Source organism: Lissotriton helveticus, chromosome 6 (assembly GCF_964261635.1).
Source record: "Lissotriton helveticus chromosome 6, aLisHel1.1, whole genome shotgun sequence".
In the NCBI taxonomy this organism is placed as follows: domain Eukaryota; kingdom Metazoa; phylum Chordata; class Amphibia; order Caudata; family Salamandridae; genus Lissotriton; species Lissotriton helveticus.
Window position 1 is genome coordinate 959,975,738 of NC_136067.1, and position 20,213 is coordinate 959,995,950.

A 20,213-nucleotide genomic window follows, 5' to 3' on the forward strand; every position below is an offset into this window, starting at 1 on the left:
GACAAAGAGCCCGTTGACGACGAAGATATCGTCGATGAAGAGCCCGTCGACGGAAGCCCCGTCGACGACAACCCCGTACGACAGCCCTGTCGACGGCAGCCCCGTCGACAAAGAAACCATCGATGACAGCCCCGTCAACGGCGGTCCCGTCGACAGTATCACCGTTTACGACGATCCCCTCGATGACGAGTCCGTCGACGATGAGCTTGGCAATGGCGATTCCGTCTATGGGCCAGCCGCCTCCAGTGTAAATTACCAAGACGCCAACTCCTAAAGTGGCATTCTCTCACTTTCAGTTGAAGACTTATCATAGGCAGGACTACTCTAATATTTTCCCACTACTACCATCGCACATTTTGGAAACATATGTAGAGGAGGAGGACTCGGATGAGGATGATGGAGACAAAGAAGGTCCCTTTGGAATCGCACGCCATCCATCAGAATTATGAATAAAATGTCAGGAAGAGGATGAAGAAGAAGATATGCAGGAGCATTTCTATCAGGAGAACTTGTCTACACCTGTCTATAGACAACCATACAGAGCTCCACGTTCGGAGGAGACAAGTCATCTCCCTCCTTCTTTGGTTCAGGACTTACAGGCCCGTTGGCAGACTATCGCCAAAGATTCCCACCTACACCGTCCACGCTAGCTGCGCCTTCGGTACCAGCAGACGTACCCATGCCTCCAACACCGCAAGCTCCAGTGTCGCCAAGACATACTGTGGACCCTACACCAATAGAGGATCAGGATACTTCCTCTTCAGATGAAGATGAAAGAGAGGAAGGCGAGCTGCCTAATGACAACACACCTGCATATCCGTGGGATGAATACATAATCCCCATGCCTTCACCTTCTTTGCCGCAACCCTCGGATTCTCTGCCGGAGGACATTGGCGGCTTTCACAATATCATGCAAAGGGCTGCTACAAGATTTGAACTGCCAGTTACTATTGAGCAGTCGGACACGACTTCAAAGACAGGTATAGGAAGATCACCAGGGCTATACCCACTATAGGATTCATTTGGAAAGAAGGTCTTAAGATTATGAAGACACCCGCTTCTATCCCTGCAGTCCTTCCTCGTATTGAGAAAAAGTATAGAGCATGCCAGAAACTCCATCTTGTCTGGTGGGCCATCCACGTCCGGACTCTGTAATATCTCAAAATGCCCAACAGAGGTCCAAAAATCCATCCACTCCAATCTCAATACCGCTGGACAAAGAGGGCAGGAGATTGGATCTTATAGGTAAAATGTTCTCCACCAATGCGGCAGCTTCCATTAAAGCAGCGAATTCCTTGGCAATCCTTGCCCGTTATGACCGACAGATGTGGTCGGACCTGTCAGAATTCATAGATTTGATACCTGAAGATCGTCAGCAGGAAGCATGTAAAATAGTGCTTGAAGGAGAGAGGGCGGCATCAGAAATAATAGACTGTGCCCTAGACATCTCAAAAACTAACTTTAGACAGTTAACAGGTGCTGCGGTCCTCAGACCACAGGGCTGGCTCAGAGCAACCTCCTTCAGACCGGAAGTGCAAACAAAGATCCTAGATGTGGCTTACGACGGGGATTCACTCTTTGGTAAGCACATAGATGACACCTTACTTACTATCAAGACGGATACCGACACCGCAAAATCACTTGGTACCCTTCAATATAAGGTAGGCTCTTTTAGAGAGGCAAGAGGTTGTGGTTTTTCTTCTAGGGGAAATTACCAAAACCAACAGAACAGGCAATACCATTCTCAGTACAAACAGCCATATTACCAGTCTTCATACAGGCAATCTTCCTCCAGCAATTTCTCTCGTCAGAGAGGAAGACGGAGAGCAAATAATCAGGGACGAGATTCCAAAAAATGTCAATGAGCTATGCCGGATGCCAGTCCAACACCCTCCCCTCCCTGTGGGCGCAAAGTTCTTCCCCTTTTACCAACAATGGCAGAACATTACATCGGATCAGTGGGTCCTCGACCTAGTGAAATAAGGACACACTCTGGAGTTCTTAAAGAAACCGCCTACAACCCCGCCCAGGGGTCCCCCTCCCCCTCGACTTCACATATTGTTCAAAGAAGCCTTAAACATCTTTTGCAAGAATGCGACAGAGAAGGTTCCCATCTCACAGGAAGGAAAAGGATTCTACTCTTGCTTCTTCCTCATAAAGAAGAAGTAGGGAGAGTGGCGCCCGATTCTGGACTTGCGCAAACTAAACAAATTCTTGAAGAAACAAAGTTTCCGCATGGTGACGTTAGCAGATGTGCTCAATTGTCTCAATGTATGGGATTTTATGGCTTCTCTGGATTTGGAAGATGCTTACTTCCATATCCCCATACACCCCAAACATCGCCATCAAAACAGGAGACAAGACAAGCGGTCAAAATCTCCCTCCGTCTATTCTCAAACCTAGGTCTCACTCTCAATGCAAAGAAATCACAACTGCAACCTCTTCAAGTGTTGACCTTTCTGGGAGCTTCACTGGACACCCAACAGTGCAAGGCGTTCTTGTCTCAGGAACGGCAGAGCAAACTTCAAAAACTAGCAAGACTAATCTCAACAAAAAAGTAACTTTCTGTCCGAATATATGCGTCTCTTCTAGGGATGTGCTCTTCTGCGATCAGTCTAGTCCCATTGACAAGACACCAGATGAGGCTGCTGCAAGAAGAATTGCACCGATCATGGCAACAAATAGGAGGGTCTTTCGACGATCACATAAAGGTGACATCCAGAATGAGGCAAGCTCTTCTATGGTGGTCAAAAGAAAACAATCTGTCTCCGGGCCTCACGTTTCTCCAAACCCTTCCTGAGTTCATCCTGACCACGGACGCATCTATGGAAGGATGGGGAGGTCATCTCCACGACCTCCAAATTCAAGAGCGATGGTCTCATCAATATCGGCAGAGACACATCAACAGTCTAGAGTTAAGAGCCATTTCCTGTCTCTGCAGGCGTTCCTGCCAAGAACTGCAAATTCCTCAGTGCTGGTGTGTACGGACAATACCACCAGCATGTTTTACATCAACAAGCAAGGGGGGATGAGATCTCTCTCCATCTCGCAGGAGGCTCAAGAGTTGTGGGAGTGGGTTATACGACACGGCATGACCCTCAGATCAGAGCATGTGAAAGAGGTTCAAAACTCTCTAGCCGACAACCTCAGCAGATCTCTCACAAGTTGCCACGAATGGGAACTGGAACAGGCCAACTCTAGATCTCTTTGCGACACAACAGAACAGCAAATGCCTTTACTACGCCAGCAGATTTCCTCAACGGGGGTCAAGAGGAAATGCCCTGTCCATGAGATGGTCAGGAATCTATGCATACGCTTTTCCCCCGATTCTTTTGATACCGAGGATACTTCAAAAGATGAAGAGGGAACATTGCACTCTTCTCCTCGTTGCTCCTCGCTGGCCGAGGCAGTACTGGTTCCAAGAGCTGCTCCTGCTATCTCAGCAGCCTCCAATCCGTCTCAATCCGACAATTTCAATGTTAAGGGAAGGAGGTCAGATTTTACACCCGGATCCACAATCGCTTCACTTGCACGCCTGGCTCCTGATTTCTTAGAGTTTAAGGATCTCAAGATTTCTGCAGACTGTAAAGAAATTCTGTCTCAAGCCCGTGCACAGAGTACTATCAGAACGTACTGTTTTAAATGGAGATGATTCTGTTATTGGTGTGAAGCAAATAATGTTCATCCGCTCCAGGCTCCTCCTGAGGATATCCTTCCTTACTTGCTATCACTAGCCAAAGCAGGTCTAGTATTCTCTTCTATCAAAGTACATCTGGCAGCTTTATATCAAGATTCAGAAAAAGTTCAAACAAGCCATCGCTATGCTCTTCCTCATTGGTGAAGCAATTTCTCAAAGGATTGTTTCAGGCTTTTCCTCCAATCCGACCTCCACCTCCTGAATGGGATCTCAATATCGTTTTGTCCCAGTTAATGAGGAGGCCGTTCGAACCTATTCACAAAGCTGAACTAAAGTTTTTAACCTGGAAGGTGGCTATTTTACTAGCTCTCACTTCAGCCCGGAGAGTTAGTGAGATTCAGGCTTTCACGATTTCAGAGCCTTTCCTTCATTTCTCTAAGGACCTTGTTACCCTGAGAACCAATACAAAGTTCATTCCTAAGGTACCATCTCAATTACAAATAAACCAGCCGGTAAAATTAAAGACTTTTGTCCTGGATCCTGTCACACTGGCAGAAAAGGCCCAGCACTCTCTTGATGTGAAACGATGTCTAAAGTTCTATCTTCAAAAGACTAAAGACATAAGAAAATCTAACCAGTTATTTATTGCTTATGGTCAGGTCACGCTGGGTCAAGCCGTGACGAAAGCAACGATAGCCAGATGGTTATCCTCAGTAATACAATACTGTCACGAAAAAGCTAACAGACCTTTTCTGAGAAAGGTTAGAGCACATTCCACCAGGATAATGGCGGCCTCGACAGCCTTATTTGCTGGGGTCACGCTGGAAGACATTTGCCGAGCTGCTACATGGAAGAGTGTCCATACATTTACAAAGCATTACTGCTTGCAGTTGGCATCACAGAATGATACAGCAGTGGGGCAAGCGGTGCTGCAGCATCTTCTTCATTAAGGTTAGACTTATAAAGGTCTCTCAGATTATATTCATGACATAAGGGCATGTGTGATGTACTGTAATGTTTTGCTTGTCAATTGCTGTTTTTAATATGAACTATGTTATCTGAATATAATTATTTTCTTTCAGAAGGTTTTTGCATATATGTATATTTACATTTTAGTGCTCTATAACCTTCCGGTTGAGTGGGGGATATGTAGAATTACGCTTTGTCTCCCACCTTCCGCAAACGACAGATATGGTTTTACTGCTTGCTATTCTGATTCAGGCATGTGAATCTATGAAAGATACCCCAATACTGGATAAGAAAACAAGTTACTTACCTGTAACAAAGGTTATCCTGTATTGATATCTTTCATAGATTCACATGCACCCACCCTCCTCCCCGGCAGAGCAGTTCTGTATTAGGGATACATGCTTCTCACTTGTGCTGGGAAAATCTGAGGAGAACTGCCTCTGCTGGGAAGGTTCTAGAGGGTGCTGGCAGCTGATTGGTTGGACCTGATTTTAGTTCTTTTCATATAATGAGGTAGATAGGCTGCTAAGTTTTGGACCTTTTTGGGCCTATAGTCTTGTCAGCCTACTACAAAAAATGTTCTAAGGCACTGCTTTTGTATATATTATTTCCGTGGGACTCCCGCCTGGGCGACGGGGAATGATTCAGGCAGGTGAATCTATGATACCAATATTGGATAACCGTAGTTACAGGTAAGTACCTTGTTTTCTTATACCTGTAGCGTCCAGGCTTTCACATGATTTCAGCTGCTTTCACCCTGGTCATTCCAGTCACTAAAGTGAAGATACCCAGTTCCAATTCCTTATAACACCCTCCGTTAAGAGAGGGTCAAAATGTGTCAACATTTACCCAAAGGTCAAACAATGGTCTTTCCAATTCTGAATAAGGTAAGCAGGCTAAATCAAACATAGGAAATTGATTTTTGTCACTCTCACTGAATTGTGCGGCCAATACCCCCTGTGGGCCAGTAATTTGGGCGGTTTCCCTACATACAAACACCTCTCAGAGACCCTTTGGAACGGAACCCTTTATTTCTTTCTTTTTGTTTCCTTTCCATCTTCACATGAACAATTGTGATACTGTCCTATACAAATGTGATTCCAGATTGTGTTAGTTTGCAAAGACTGTGTCATGGGTGATGGGTAACTTGCACATTAGAATGCATCAAATGTTATGTTTCTCTATGTATGTACATAATAAGGTATTTATTAGAAATACATTTGATTTGACACAAGAACGTACTAATTAATATTTATACTGATCAATCAATTTAGTGTTCCTTTGATCGGAATTGTCTAAAAAAGAACTAAGAATTTCTACACAAGGTCTTGTTTGTTTTGTTTTCACAGTCATTGGGGTCAAACCCCCCTCTGTAAAGGACCCAATCCCTATCCATCATGAAGCATTTTTTCTTTCCCTTCTCGTTCTAATTTGACATTATTTTTCCATTGTTGCACACAGGTCCAGTGAATTCTCAAGAGTTTCTTCCTTGTGCAGGGTTATTTAACTATAAGTGGAAAGTTCTATAAACCAGGACTCCCTGGCCATCCCAGTGTGTGTTATCATATCCCACCCCACTTTGTTAGCATTCTGAGATATTTAAAGATAATGATTTCAAGTGAACACCTTTCCTGGGAGCCTCAGCTCCACCTCCCATTTGATTAAACTGCCTGATCAAACGTCCAAATGGGAGCGCCACCTATGTTTGGCTCCAGAGACATGACCTTTCCTCTTTGTCTCCTTTGGTGGGGCTTTCCCAGCCAAGGTGCAGTGTAACCCAACTCTTTCTTTCCCAGGAACTGAGTCAAGCACTGTTGATGGCTCTATTATGTTGGGAGGTCTTTGGTCTTCCTTCTGGCCAGCAGTCTCAGTAACGTGGTCCAGTAGAGGGGACAAAAGCTTGGGGCCTGATTGTGACAGAGCCAGGGAAATGTGAACATTCTTAAAGCATGAGGAAGGGTGACATCCCAAATGTGACAGTGTGTCTACACTCAATAACATTTTGCCTGTAATGTGTAATTCAGTTAAGCACAACAACCACAGACTTTCAGTAAGCACTACTCATATACACTTTGAATGCACAATCACATTAGGTCTATGTCAGATCTGCACCAATTCTTGAAGATCCCTTCTGCAACGGCTACCTGTGTGCAGATACAGGACTGGGCAAGACGGTAGACTTACAAACGCAGCCCCCGCATGTGAAAACGTTTACACTCAAGTGTTTACATGTAACAAATCCAAAATCTGTTTCTCTAGCTGTGCAGCAGCAGTCTTATCCTAAAAGGTGGACACTGGTGTTTAGCACTCTCAGTAGTGATAAACAATCACAGTGAAAGTACAAAACTGGATAGTCAAAAAGAGAAAAATACTGGGGGATTAAATGGGTGCAACCCTTTGGCGCATCTGTCCGTTGACCGTCCGTCCGTCCGTCTGTCTGTCCGTCTGCCCATCTGTCTGTCTGTCTGTCTTTCTGTCTGTCTCTGTCTGTCTGTCTGTCTGTCTGTCTGTCTGTCTGTCTGTCTGTCTATTTATCTATCTATCTATCTATCTCTCTATCTATCTCTCTATCTATCTATCTATCTATCTATCTATCTATCTATCTATCTATCTATCTATCTATCAAATTTATCTGTCTGTCTCTTTTTTTTGATTTGCTAATTCCTTTGGCGCTGTTAAATACCTGAACAAAACTTTCCATAGAAATGTTTGCCCAATTGGATTTGGTTGCTATATTTTGAGCAGATTTATATTTGGGGGTGTGAAAATAAGGTGGGTGTCAAAAAAGCAGTTTCCTTTTTCAAATCCCATAGGAATCTTTGCTCTCCAAGACAGTAAAAAGGCTGAACAGAAATTCACCAAATTTGGCATGAAGCTAGAACTTTACTAAGAAAATGAGTATGCTTAGTTTGGCATAAATCTGTTCATTAGTTTTCAAGAAATTAGCATTACTCAATTGTTTCGGGTCAGGTTGAAAGGGGTTAAAGACGAGAGACATCTAAAATGTTATTCTCCAGGGTTTGCAGTCAATCAATAGAGCCACGTTTACAGAATTAATACATTTGATTGAACAAGGGAGCTTTTTACTCCCCTCCTAGCTCCTGTTTCCGATCTCGGATCCAAAGCTGGATCTGCAGATCTGAAGGCTCTAATTGGTTGAACACAGTTATGAAAAGTATGTTGCAGAAGTCATTACAGAATGGGGGGTTTTGTTCCCATATTACCCTAAAAAAATTGTAGGAGCCAGAAGGGGGCAGGTTAAGCAGTCCCTGGACCTTGGCTCAGGTGGTGTTGTGCACTAAAGTGGCCACACGGGGTGAATATAATTTATGAAAATACACCAAACTCTAAGCTGACTGAACACTGCCTAAGAGTTAGCAAACTTCCCAGAAAGGGCTCTCGATCAAGTGGCCTTCGTTCTAGTTTGTGATACTGTTGCATGAAAGAAATTCAGACCAGTGAGTTAAAATGGGCTAAGGAAACAAGAAGTAAACTCCTGGCCATCTTTGACCACCTAAATGTGAACATTGACCCAAGGGCACTCCAAATGAATGTAATAAAGAGTGTACTCAAAGTGCAGGGTAAAGACATTTCTAGGGTAACAGACCAAGAATATTTGAAAAAGAAAGACTCTGTAAAATGTATTTGCTCAGGCTGGGAGAAAGATGTAAGCTTTCCTTACATAGATTTGCTACCGAACCGTTGGCTAAGAATAGAAGTTTTTAAGCTAAGAATAGGTATTAACCCGATATTCGCAAATAGTGCAATAAAAGCTGCCTTAACGCATCCTGATGGCAAATGTGTTTGTAAATTAGAAATGAAATGTAATATTTTGCAAATTTTATTGGATTGTTATATATTTTTAAATTTACGTAAACAGTTCCTGCGCCCGATATTTTTAAAATATGATGTTAAGGAGCGTTCACAAGCACGGGAGCTACTAGTTGATATGGAAAATTTAGATATCGCGATAGCTATCGGGAAATATATGCAGGGTGTGTATAAGTTCCCTGGAAGGCTGGAGGCTTAAAAGTAGACAGTAGCTCTATAATCCAAATGAATTCCTGATTTTAAATTGTAATAAATGTAGTTTTTAGGACAATATGACTTTTTTAACTGTTAAGAATATGAATTTGTGAGATGTAGATTTTATATGATGAACTGTGGTTTATAGATCAATGGTCTAAATAAACTTTGTTTTTGACTTGACTTGATACTGGTACTGGGTATGCAGACTATCAGATGTCCAACATGGGCCCCAGAACCCCTGAAGGTTCAAAACCAACATTGGTGTCCATGAACCCCACACAAATATAAAGTATTAAAAATGAAATAAGATGCATTTTCAAACATAAAAAACTAAAGTAAAAGGAGCCAGCCCCTCTACCCACATGTTGCTGCCCAAAGGTGTGCACAGCAGGAGTTGACTGCGCTCACACCTTGGGTCTGGTATCTGGTTAAAGCCCAGACCTTGTCACCCTTCCACTGTGAACTGAGGAAACGGAGTTTTGTTTGTTGAAAGTTAATATTAATTCAGTTCAATTGACGTTTTACTGTCGCACTTCCGTTGTTTGGAAACTTGCTGAAAAATATAGATTATAGATTTCACTATGTTGCGCCTTCTTAAAAATTGTCACATTTCCTTTCATCTGGAAGAACATGAGTGTTAAACAAAATATGGCATTAATTAGGCATATTAGGAATTAGTAATTTACTCTGTAATTAAAAAAAGGATTGCTGATAATTAGTCATAAAAAATGAATTTATGATGTGCGCGTGAATCATATTTTTGTCATCATGATTGTTCAGTCCCGACTTTTGCACTGAAAAACATCCAAACTATCCAACTGTTAACTGAAGTGTTAATGATGAACAAGCTTTGCTACATTTGCCTTCAAAAACAATAATTATTGTTACGGCATTTACACTGTTTGCTAACATATAGGTTTTCAACCATGGAACAAATTACTAGTTATTATTCTCAAGTTGTCACCTCTACTTAAATGTATAAAGCCCGTACTGGTGGTTACAGCTCAAGAAAAAGCAGCCCCAGGCTGTGTGAAGCTAACTGCCAGAAGTAAAGAAAGCAATTTGTCCAGAGCTGAAATGCTAAGAACCTCCAAGGTTACTGTAATTAAGGGGCAAATAGAAGCATAGACCGATGTAGCATTGATCTGGGGGAAGCGCATAACTTTAATACACATCTTAAATGAGTCAAGTTATGGGCAATTATCCGGGAATCTAAAAGAAAAAAATAAATAAATGTAGACTCTACATTCCTGATTGTTATATGCGTCGCCAGTAAAACAAGCTTTGACGATTCATACTGCCAGTACCATTACTGAAGATTGTCAAAGTGCTAAGACCACTGTATCATAAAATGTTTGCAAAAATCCTTCACTTACTAAATTGTCTGCCGTGCTCATGAACTAGTGTAGTGTTTTTTGCGGCCTTTATCAACCCCTTCAATTAAAATAGATTTAACTGCATTACAATGACCGGTGAATCATAAAATGAATCTTTATGTGGGATAATGGATACCTTTTAGGGTTTGCAGTAAATAGGGGCCAAACGCATAGGACGGTTTTCCATTTACTTGCAAAATCGAAAGCATTCTCTCAGGGAACATCTGCTCGCCTATCACAGGCGAGCAAAGAGTTCTGCATTATTAAGCCCTTAGGGTGAGTCATCATCAACCCATTAATTTTGCACTTTCAGTCTCATTTTGCCCATGAAATTGATAATAAATTTCCAGAACAAAATGCCCTTTCTACTCATCATCCTTGAAAACAGAACAATTATACCAACCGAATTTACATCTGGGTTTATAAATGGGACTAGATTATTTTACAGACTTTCAAGCTAATATGGATATATTACAGATTTTTTGTGTGGATGTTTGTTGTATACGTAAGTATCACAATGTAAATATGTCAAATGTAAAACCGCACATCAAAAGAAATCAACGACCTCAAAATGAAATAATGATAACACTGAAAATGAAAGTCAGTGAATAAAAAGACACTGTGTCTCATTCACGGATTTTTTTGCATACTTCAACTAAACTTCCATACTGATGCTGCAGAAAAGCTGTCGGAATCCCTACATGACACATAAACTGATTTTACTACATTGCATACGTAATACGTGAATAAATGTGCACAATATATAGTTTAAAGAGACATGAGAATTAAACCTGAAAAACTTAACGGCTAATTATAATAGAGAGCGGACTAGGTCCGCCCGCCATCGAAGCAGTATTTGGGACTGCCTGCCAGACATGCGGCGGTCCCACCACTGCGATTAGGATGCGCCCACCATACTGGTGAGCGCATCCTGGGCTTTTAACAACACGGGCGGTGCTGCTGGCTGCAGCACCGTACTCAATGTTAAAAGTACTTGCGCTGCATTTTGCTGCACTATGTGGCAGGCACCACGTGGTGCCTGCCACGCAGTGCAGGGAAATACAGGGAGGTACCATGGGTACCCCTCCAGTGCCGCACCACCGCCCCCCACAAGGGGGCCCCCCGAATCCCTTTCCGCCTGTCTTTTTGCAGTGGGTTGACCGCCATGAATAGACAGGCGGAAAGGGATATCCTAATACCTATGGCGGTGCCTGCAAGGCACCGCTGCAATTCTGGCCAATTTATTGGTTCCGCAAGGCTGGAGGTAATAAAGCCTTGTTTAACCTTGGCGGATGGTCTTTGCATGCGTCACGCATCCCTGAGGTTTCCCCCTGCCTTCGTAATCTGTCGGGGGGAAAACTAATTTCAGATGGCGGAAGGACCGCCACTGCCGGCCTGGCGGTGGCGGCCCTCCCGCCATCATAATAACCCCCTTAGTTACTGCATCGTAAAAGTATGCAGATGATTGTAGATTAGGATAAATCATGTTAATTTGAAAAATATAGGTTTATTTTTCACTAATCAGCCTTAGCATAATTATTTTAACATATAATAGAATGGTAAAGGGATGTAATCATGTGTTATAATGCTCTTAACCATCTTATGGAGATAGTAAATGGTGTGAAGAATTAATGAAATCAAAAATAATTTGGATAACTTTGTGTGTGTTGTTAAAGGTTTCCGTTCTGAATTCCATCTTCTGTATATGTGAAAATTGTGCACCAAATGAGAAATGCCAAAGTGGTGCTGTGGAGTGTAAACCTCCTGAAACCCTTAGACAATAATCTTCATATATGTGCTGATATAGAACACTAGAAACAAGATTAATATTTTATCATTTGAAATAATTTTACACGATGGTACTTTGAAATTGCAGTAAAATAGCAAAGTTACATTAAATCTCTGGAACAGAAGCTTTAACATCTCAGTTTGCTTATAGGTTGAAAGGGGATGATAGAATATTGCTTTATTTTATCGAAATGTTTATTTCATGACTTATATCCTGTGTATTCCTAAATTGACTGTATTCTAGGCCTGTATTGTACTATCTGATACTCATGAGAAGCTTTCTCAAACTTACATTGTGAAACAAAACAGTTGTTCTCACTCACTCAGAAGGACTTTTGCAACAAAATGTGATACTTTGAGAAAATTTGCTATGGGAAAATTCTCTATGGGTGGCGGGTACACCCAAGAACAATAAAATGAACCTACAGTGGGCTTTATCCCCCATTTTATGCGTACCCTGTTCAAAGAAATCAAACAGAGACCTGATTGGGAGCATATACAGAAAGTGTCCTACCTGGAGATCAACAATGAGGAGATCCTATACCTGTTATTCTTAGAAACAAAATCTTCTCAGATCAACTTTCGAGAAGATCCTAAATAAGGCATAAAGAATGTGGATTTGACTGAGCGTGATGCGTTCTCTCCTCTGGAAACTGTGTCCTGACTGGAGCAGATTGAAACAACAGGAAGGTTTTTAAACAGTTGTAGTTGGGTGCACTGCCAGTTTATACGCATTTACTTATGATCATTAGGATGTCTACGGTGCTTCACGGCGAGTGGACAAACCTAAACCACTCTATAGAGTAGAACAAACTACTGCTAATTGCTTTGCGGATTGCCGAAGCACTCTCATGTGAGTAATCAATGTCCAGTTACAATTTAACAAAATTACAAACACCAAGTATGACAGAAGTGACAAGATATCCAGAAGATGAGTAAATCTTGGAGTCTTTAATGGAGATTACAGCCAGCCGACACGTGTTTCATCGCCTTCGCGATTCATCAGGGCTAGAAGGCCGTATCGATGTCAGAAGGTCGCTCAGCTGGTGATAATTCCGACCCAGCCGGGCCCGTGACTAATACTGCTGGCGGTGGTTCGTCCAGCAGCGATCAATATTTCTGTATATGTGTGAAGATTAATATACAAAATAATGGGCTCGGAGGTGACCCGATATAGTTGTTCTGGTTTGCGGTTGTCGATATCAAATGATATTACTCTTTCTTTTCCTTCACGGATACCTGTTGCGGTTCCAAAATTGTGGTGTGTCTCATGCCGTGTTTGGCGTCCTCTGCGGGTGTGGCGGGTTCACCTCCTTCGCGCTCAGTTCCTGTTTGGTCCAACAACTGGAGCAGGGCAACAACTGTCAGACGGTGACTTTGACTGCCATGAACTCCCAGTCATCATGCTCCCGTGCAATCTTCACAATTTTCATCAACCAGAAAATGCAATTTTCACCATCTCCATCGACCATTGAAAAATTGTTGATCAAACTAGCAGCTTTCGCTCCAGGCTGCATTTGGTGGACTTAGCTGAATCCGAATGGCAGAAAAAGACCAATGCAGAGGGTGATTGTGTGAAGGAAGGTATTAACATCAATCGAGGTTCACTGTGCCTTGGCAAATACGAGAGGGAATTTCGTCCCATACAGAAACTCGAAGCTGACCAGGCTGTTACAAGACACTGTGGGTGAGAACAGCCAAACTTTGATGATTGAATGATCAGTCCCGCTGACTCCAACATGGAGGAAACGTTAAACACGTTGCGCTATGCAGATCGGGCGGGGCAGATAAAGAAGAAGCCAGTGATCAACTTAGACTCTCAGTCTGCTGAGATCCAGCACCAGAATGCTTAGGTCCGGGAACTCCATGTGTTATTGTTATAGGCTCATAGTAGCACTCTGCCCATGCTATCCAACATGGCACCCTCTGAAACCCTCAAGTCCTTGATGGAGCTGAACAAGTTCTTGGAGGAGGAGAATGACAAATTGTGCTGCAAACTGAGTGACGCCACTGGGCAGACTGCCCACATGCTGGAAAGGGTCATCATGACCAAACAGGAGATTAAGATACTGAATACCAAGATTGAGGAGCTCTGCCAGAAAGCTGCGTGCAAGCTTGACCTGCAGAAACTAGTGGAAACCTTGGAGGACCAAGTGCTGAAGAAAAACGTGAGGTTATCCGAAGTCTGCAGCAAGTCAGTGTTGAGCTCAAGGATAAAAGTGCTAGTATTGCAGATTCAATTGAGGCGATGGCTGCAGAAGCTGGATGTAGTGATGAGGAAAAGGAGAAGGATGAAATACCAACTGAATCTTATCCCAACACCAAGAGGATGCCCGATGGCTTTACTACCCATCATTCCGGTTGACAGGCACAGATGTCAAAGGAACTGATTGAGTTCAGTAAAGCCCTTCTGCTCAAGAAAAAACTAGCCAAAAAGATGGTTCAGGTTTAAAGCCACCTGGAGCCCATCCCGTGTGAACATCAGAATAATGTGAAGAACTTGGAGGCTGCCAAATGAAAAGGAAGAACTTGTTCTCGCCATTCAGACAGTGAAAAAAATAGATGTCAACCAAGCAAAGCTAAGTGAGCACCGGTGTAAGAGACTGCAGGAGTTGGAGGGACAGATAGCTAATCTAAAAATGAAGCTGGGTGAGCTGTAGAAGCTGCTTAAACTGAGAGAATCAACAGGACGAACAGTCTCCCGACTGAACCTCGAGATGCAGGGAATGAAGGCACAGCGTGTGCAGCTCATGAAGCAGATAAAAGAGGAAGCTGAGAAGTTTTGCCAATGGGAGCAGCAGAAAGATAAGGAAGTGATTCAACTGAAGGAAAAGAACATCAAGAGGCAATATGAGCTGCTGAAATTAGAATGGGACTTCCAGAACAGGCCAGCTTGCTCAGGCGTAAAATTTAGGATGCCATAGCTGCAAACAAACACCTCTAGGATGTGAGCCATAAACAGAGGGGGCCTGTAGATAAACACAAGGAGTTTCAGAACTGGGGCATGGAGGGAGCTGCAGCCAAAGTTAAGAACTGTCTTGTTAATGTGGTGGAAATATTGGTTAGTACAGAAGAAGTCCAGAATAACTTGAACGATCTGCTGTAAGACAGAAAGATCTTGGTTCAAGATCTTTCTCAGCTCAAGCAGAAAAAGGGGGCCAGAGAATGCACCCTACACAAAATCCAGAGGCAGATGAACACTGTTGCTGAACTGGAAAATATAGAGGACACAGAGTCATTGGTCACAAAGTAAATTGAGAGTCTGGAGACTGAGATGGAGCTAAGGAGTGCTCAAAAAGTGGACCTACAGCAGAAGCTCTTGGATGCGGATAGTGATGCCCCTTTCAAGCAGCAATCAGAAACCGTGACCAAAATTGTGGAAGTAAAGTTTGCTTTGAAATACCTTATCGAAGAGATGGTCTCCGCCAAAGTGGAATGCAGTAAACAAGAGAGTAACCTATAGCAAACCAAGGCCCGTTCTGCTAATTTGCAGATGACTCTTTCTGATGAGCGGAAAGAGTTGGCAGAGATGGAAACTGAGCGCCAAATCCAACTTGTTCAACTGGAGCAGCAGCACCAAGAGAAGATCTTGTACCTACTGTACTGGTTGCAACAAGAAACACCACCAATGCCGGGTCCTCCATCAGCGGCCATGTTGGAGAAGGAGAGCCAGCTGCCGGAGCAATTAAAAATGCAGAAAGAGCAGCTCAACATGATGAAGGGTTTGTACGAAATGAATCAGAAGCTTCTGGACAGAATGAGATGTACTGACAGAAATCTTCACTTTTGCAAGTGGCAAGTGGTAAAAAAATTCTACAGCCTTCTTCACAACCCCCTCTTGCAGGCACATCCAGAGTCCTTTGATTCACCATTTGATTACATCCCTTCAAAGGACGTGAGTGAAATCAGCAACAATGGCCAAGTGTTGTCGATCAAACTGCAGAGAGGACCAAAGACCACCAAAGTGACAACTGAAGCCCCCCCATTCAGATGCTCAGGAGAATCACAACCAGTCCATTCTGAAGAGGAAAAAGACAGTTCTGGGAAGCAACAGTAGGTTCTTTGCCGGCTGCATGCCCATCAAAGAAGCCAAATGACCCAGAATGAAAAGAAACCTTTCTAAGCCCAAGAGGCCTAGAAGGTAGAGGCTGCCAGGCTCTATGATCCTGGCTGCCCAGAACACTAATTAGCTTTTAAAAAGATTGATGTCAGTGTTTTTAGTCAAACCTTTTACCTGCACTCTTCAAAATGAGATTCAATCGCCTTGGCCTGATATTCGTAACTGTAGGGCATGAAAACCCTCTCAAATCCTCAGCATCCGTCAGTCTTCGTTGAAACTGTGAATATAAACTGTGAATATATTTGTGTCTTTGTCTGCGCAGGACGTTTGTGAAGCAACAGCTCTTGTCTTGTAAGCAGAAATGATGAGAATCCCGGTGAAGTCTGGCAAACCCAGGAATTACATCTTGAGACAGCTTTCTATGGAAGGTGCTTCTGACACCTCATAGGAACATGTACAAGATGCAAAGCACAGCAACATTGTCCACTCACCCTTACCTTTGGTTGGCAGATCTACTGAAACTCAATATCTTATTGTGGCAGGTTTTTTAATGCACTGTAGACCTCTACAGCTCTATCATTGTACATCACAATGGTTATGTTTGTGCTTTATAAAACACAATAAAAAAATAATTAATAAAACAAAAGAAAAAAGTAAAAGAAAAGTCTTTCTGGAATAAAGTAAAACAAAAAAATATTCCTGCGTATGTCAATGATGCAGCAGTAATTTCTCAATACAAAACCTCATCTACCTCGAATTTACCGCTGAAAAGGTGTTGGGCCCTTGACACCATATATTACCTCAGGAGACTTACATAAACATGAAAAATCAAAAAATGCATTTATTATTTAATCCAATGAAGAGAGTGGTTGAGTATTTTAAAGGGTTTTATTTTCTAGTCAAAAGTTAAGGTTTTTCTATAACCCTTTATTCATTAGTAAAATATCAATCAGGTTACAGAATTTGGAAAACAGGAAAAATAGCATCAATACAGAACATATTACAGTCTGCATATAAGCATCTCACGTAGAAAAGAAAATGTGGCGCAAAATGTCAGTCAAAACTCTTAAAGCGTTTCTAAGAAAAGGAGTCTTGCAAGGCTAATCAATAATTAAATAGTTTGCAAAAATGTCCCATAAAGAAAAATAAATGCATAAGACAAATAAATCTTTTCAGACCTAATTAATTAGCCAAAGCATAAACTTAAAGTTTAGCATCTAATTCTATCCTAATCAGCTGACTCTCTGACTGTCTGTGTCTTAGGAGGTAGCAGCCCCTCCTTCACCAGTCCTCAAAGGAATGTGGCCTGCCGTGCCAAAAATATGATGTGCAAGGACTTTTCTAAATAAATATGAGCAAGAAACCTCCCTTCTCCTCGGATGCAAATTTCCTCCCAAGGCTGCAGCAATCTCCTCCCGCAACGTTCTCGTGATTAACCCATATGAATGAAGCAGAGGCAAAAGAGTCTAAGACTAAGGCAAAGCCAAATGAGCAAAAAAGTCAACCACGCCTCCAAAGAGATCATTATTTATACTCTAATTCTTGCCAGGCTACACAAAATGTTGCATTTCCAGAAAAGCTTGTACCTGATTGGTTAGTCACACTGGCATGAAGTCTCATCATCCTGATCTTACTACAAAATCCTAACCATACCAGTTTTAACAAAGGAAGCGTTAATGATTTAATACATTTATATGCTTTTGCAACATTTACTAGGAAAAAATGTTTCATTCTAAATTCCTCGTTCCTGTTAATCGCAGGCAGGAAGGATACTTTAAATACCACTGGTACATTGGCACAATCACAAGAATGTACAGTTCACAGTGGCCTTGACTCCTTTTTGTCTTGAGGCAAGCTGGTACAATCTGCACATGCTCTCTTCTTTTAATGTAAGTCACATCCTTGCTGGATTCACAAGTGGTCATGTTTTCTTAGGCCCAAAAAGCAAAACAAACACAAAAGAGTATTAACTTTATGTACATCAGCCCATTATGTTTTCCCAACTCCATACTAATACCTTTTATAAAAGATTTCCTAGCAAAGCTATTATTTTAAAGTAGCTTTTCTTATTATTAATGCACAACATAGAAAAAATGTGCAATGTACAACATAGCATTATTATGCTTTAGTGTAAATTTTAAAAGTGCACACCATTAATACATCTCATGCTTTAATGTTTTAGATAACTTTTCAAGCAAAAAACGTTTAGCCCCATGTGTAGTGTTTGGTGCATTTGTTAATTCACACACATTATAAAAGAGGTATTTTAAACTGAAATATTTAACTAAATATGCACCAAGCCAAAGTCTCTTAAGACAGGGGTGTAGATTACTAGGAAATGAGCTGGGAAAAGAGAACACATTCTATGGTTATTCTTCACAACTAAAAAGGCCACTTAAATCACAAGTTTTCTCTACATTGCAAAACACATGTTAATTCAGAAAAAACACATTTCAGACTGACTGGGCATAATTTCATGTCTCATGTGCCATGTGTTTTAACTTGCACCAAAATGTGTGTGTCAATTTAAAGGCAGTCTGTCTGAAGCACAAAAATAAAGCAATGCCTGACTGCAGATGAAATCTATTCCATCGTCAACATATTATGTACTATGGGTGAGAATGCACCCTATGTATCAATATATGGCGCATTTCTGCTCTTTGTGTGCACTGACAAAATATCTGCTGCCTAGTGCCAATGCAAGCAAACTTGCGCCATGGTGCAAAAGTGCCTCTGTTAATAGGCAGAATTGTTTTGTGCAGGAAGTCACATCTTCCTGCACAAAAACAATCCTCAGAGTAAAAATAAACATACTTTTCCCTGTAGTGGCCCCTTAGAGGTCGTGGCATTTTGACACCTTCCCAGGTTTACCAGTCTTTGCAAATCCGGGAATGTGACAAAATACATGGATGGATGCATGTGAAACACCCATGCTACACCCATGAAACGTCTTCCCAGGGTGGAGTAATGCAAGGTAGTGACTGGTACTGCCTTGCTTTACTCCAGATTTACCAAGCAACGCAGGGTCATGCAGCTGACCTTGCGTTTCTTGGTAAATCTAACTTAGGGATTGTGTTGCCACAGCGACACCATGCATGACACAATAGCAACACACTCCCTTCCTAAATCTAGCCCTATGTAAATGATACCCAGGAGTAGCAATGGCAAAATAAGAGGAATATGAATATGAATTGGAAGTATGTTATGGGGAGATTTCATTTCATATCCCTCGGAGCTTCAGCGAAGGTCCAAATAGCTCGTAATCTAACGCAAACCACATGGGGAAATGTGGAATGCATTAATTTCTTATTTTCAGCAAAATATTTCTGAATTGGACCCATTATCATTAAAAACGAAAAACGTAAACATGTCAACGTGTGCTATATGTATGCTACGTTACATGCAAATGATGAGATTTAATGGTAGGCTGGTGCATACTAAAGCTAAGGTAGAGGATCTGTTTGGTCCATGCCAGGTATAGGTCCAACATGTGACCTGCAGTGCCCCAGGTATACTGGTATTTCAGAGGCACTGGCGCGTTGTGAAATCTTCCCATCTGCTAATGACCCTGTCCATCTAGTTCAATTCGTTATTTCTATATGCCACCGTTGAGAAAAATACATTTGAACTTGGGGAGATGGGATGCGAAAGAGGAAATAGTGGTGAAAGGAACATAGGAGGCGCTTAGCCCTGAAATACGTGAAAGTTCTGCAAGAGTTCAATAGCTCAATATGAGCGACTTGGAAAAGGTAAAAGAATGCAAGCTATGCACATCTAAGGTTATGCCACAAGTGCACAAAATGTTTCTTCAGTGCTTACATTATGCGCGTATACATAATAAACCGGTCTGATAAAATTGAGCATCTTTTGGAGTTGGATATGGCTCAACCTCATTTACATATACAAATTGAGTGTGTTGGCAGCACAAGGACAGGCAAGAACACGAGAGTACATATCCACAAAGGGGTAAATCTAACTGCAGGCGTGATGATTCATTAAACACTGGCTTTCCTACATGCCTACCAATTTCAGACACTTGCAAAGTATAAACGCTGCTGCACACGATGAGAGTGTGTTGACAGAATGACACTAATGTTACATCTAACATAAATCAGAGATGTTTTAAGGCATGGGGAAAGTCGGCTCTTGCCCAGAGCCCCAGCCTTTAAGGGAGCACTTGATAGAGACAGCTTTGTTCTGCAAAAAGTCGTGCCCTGGTGACCTAGAATAATTCTTAAACAGAATGTTTTAAGTATGGTTTTCCTTTAATTTATTTTTAAAATAGGTAAAGTATGAGAGTCTATTACAGACATTGTGCAGAGAAATGTTGCATTAATATTTCATTCTTTTAGAT

The 20,213-nt window shown here is 41.9% G+C and overlaps 1 pseudogene; it reads left to right on the forward strand.

The window, feature by feature from the left end:
• The first annotated feature begins 679 nt into the window (after positions 1–679).
• On the forward strand, positions 680–15,856 carry LOC144762564 (chromosome-associated kinesin KIF4-like; annotated as a pseudogene).
• Positions 15,857–20,213: the final 4,357 nt, after the last annotated feature.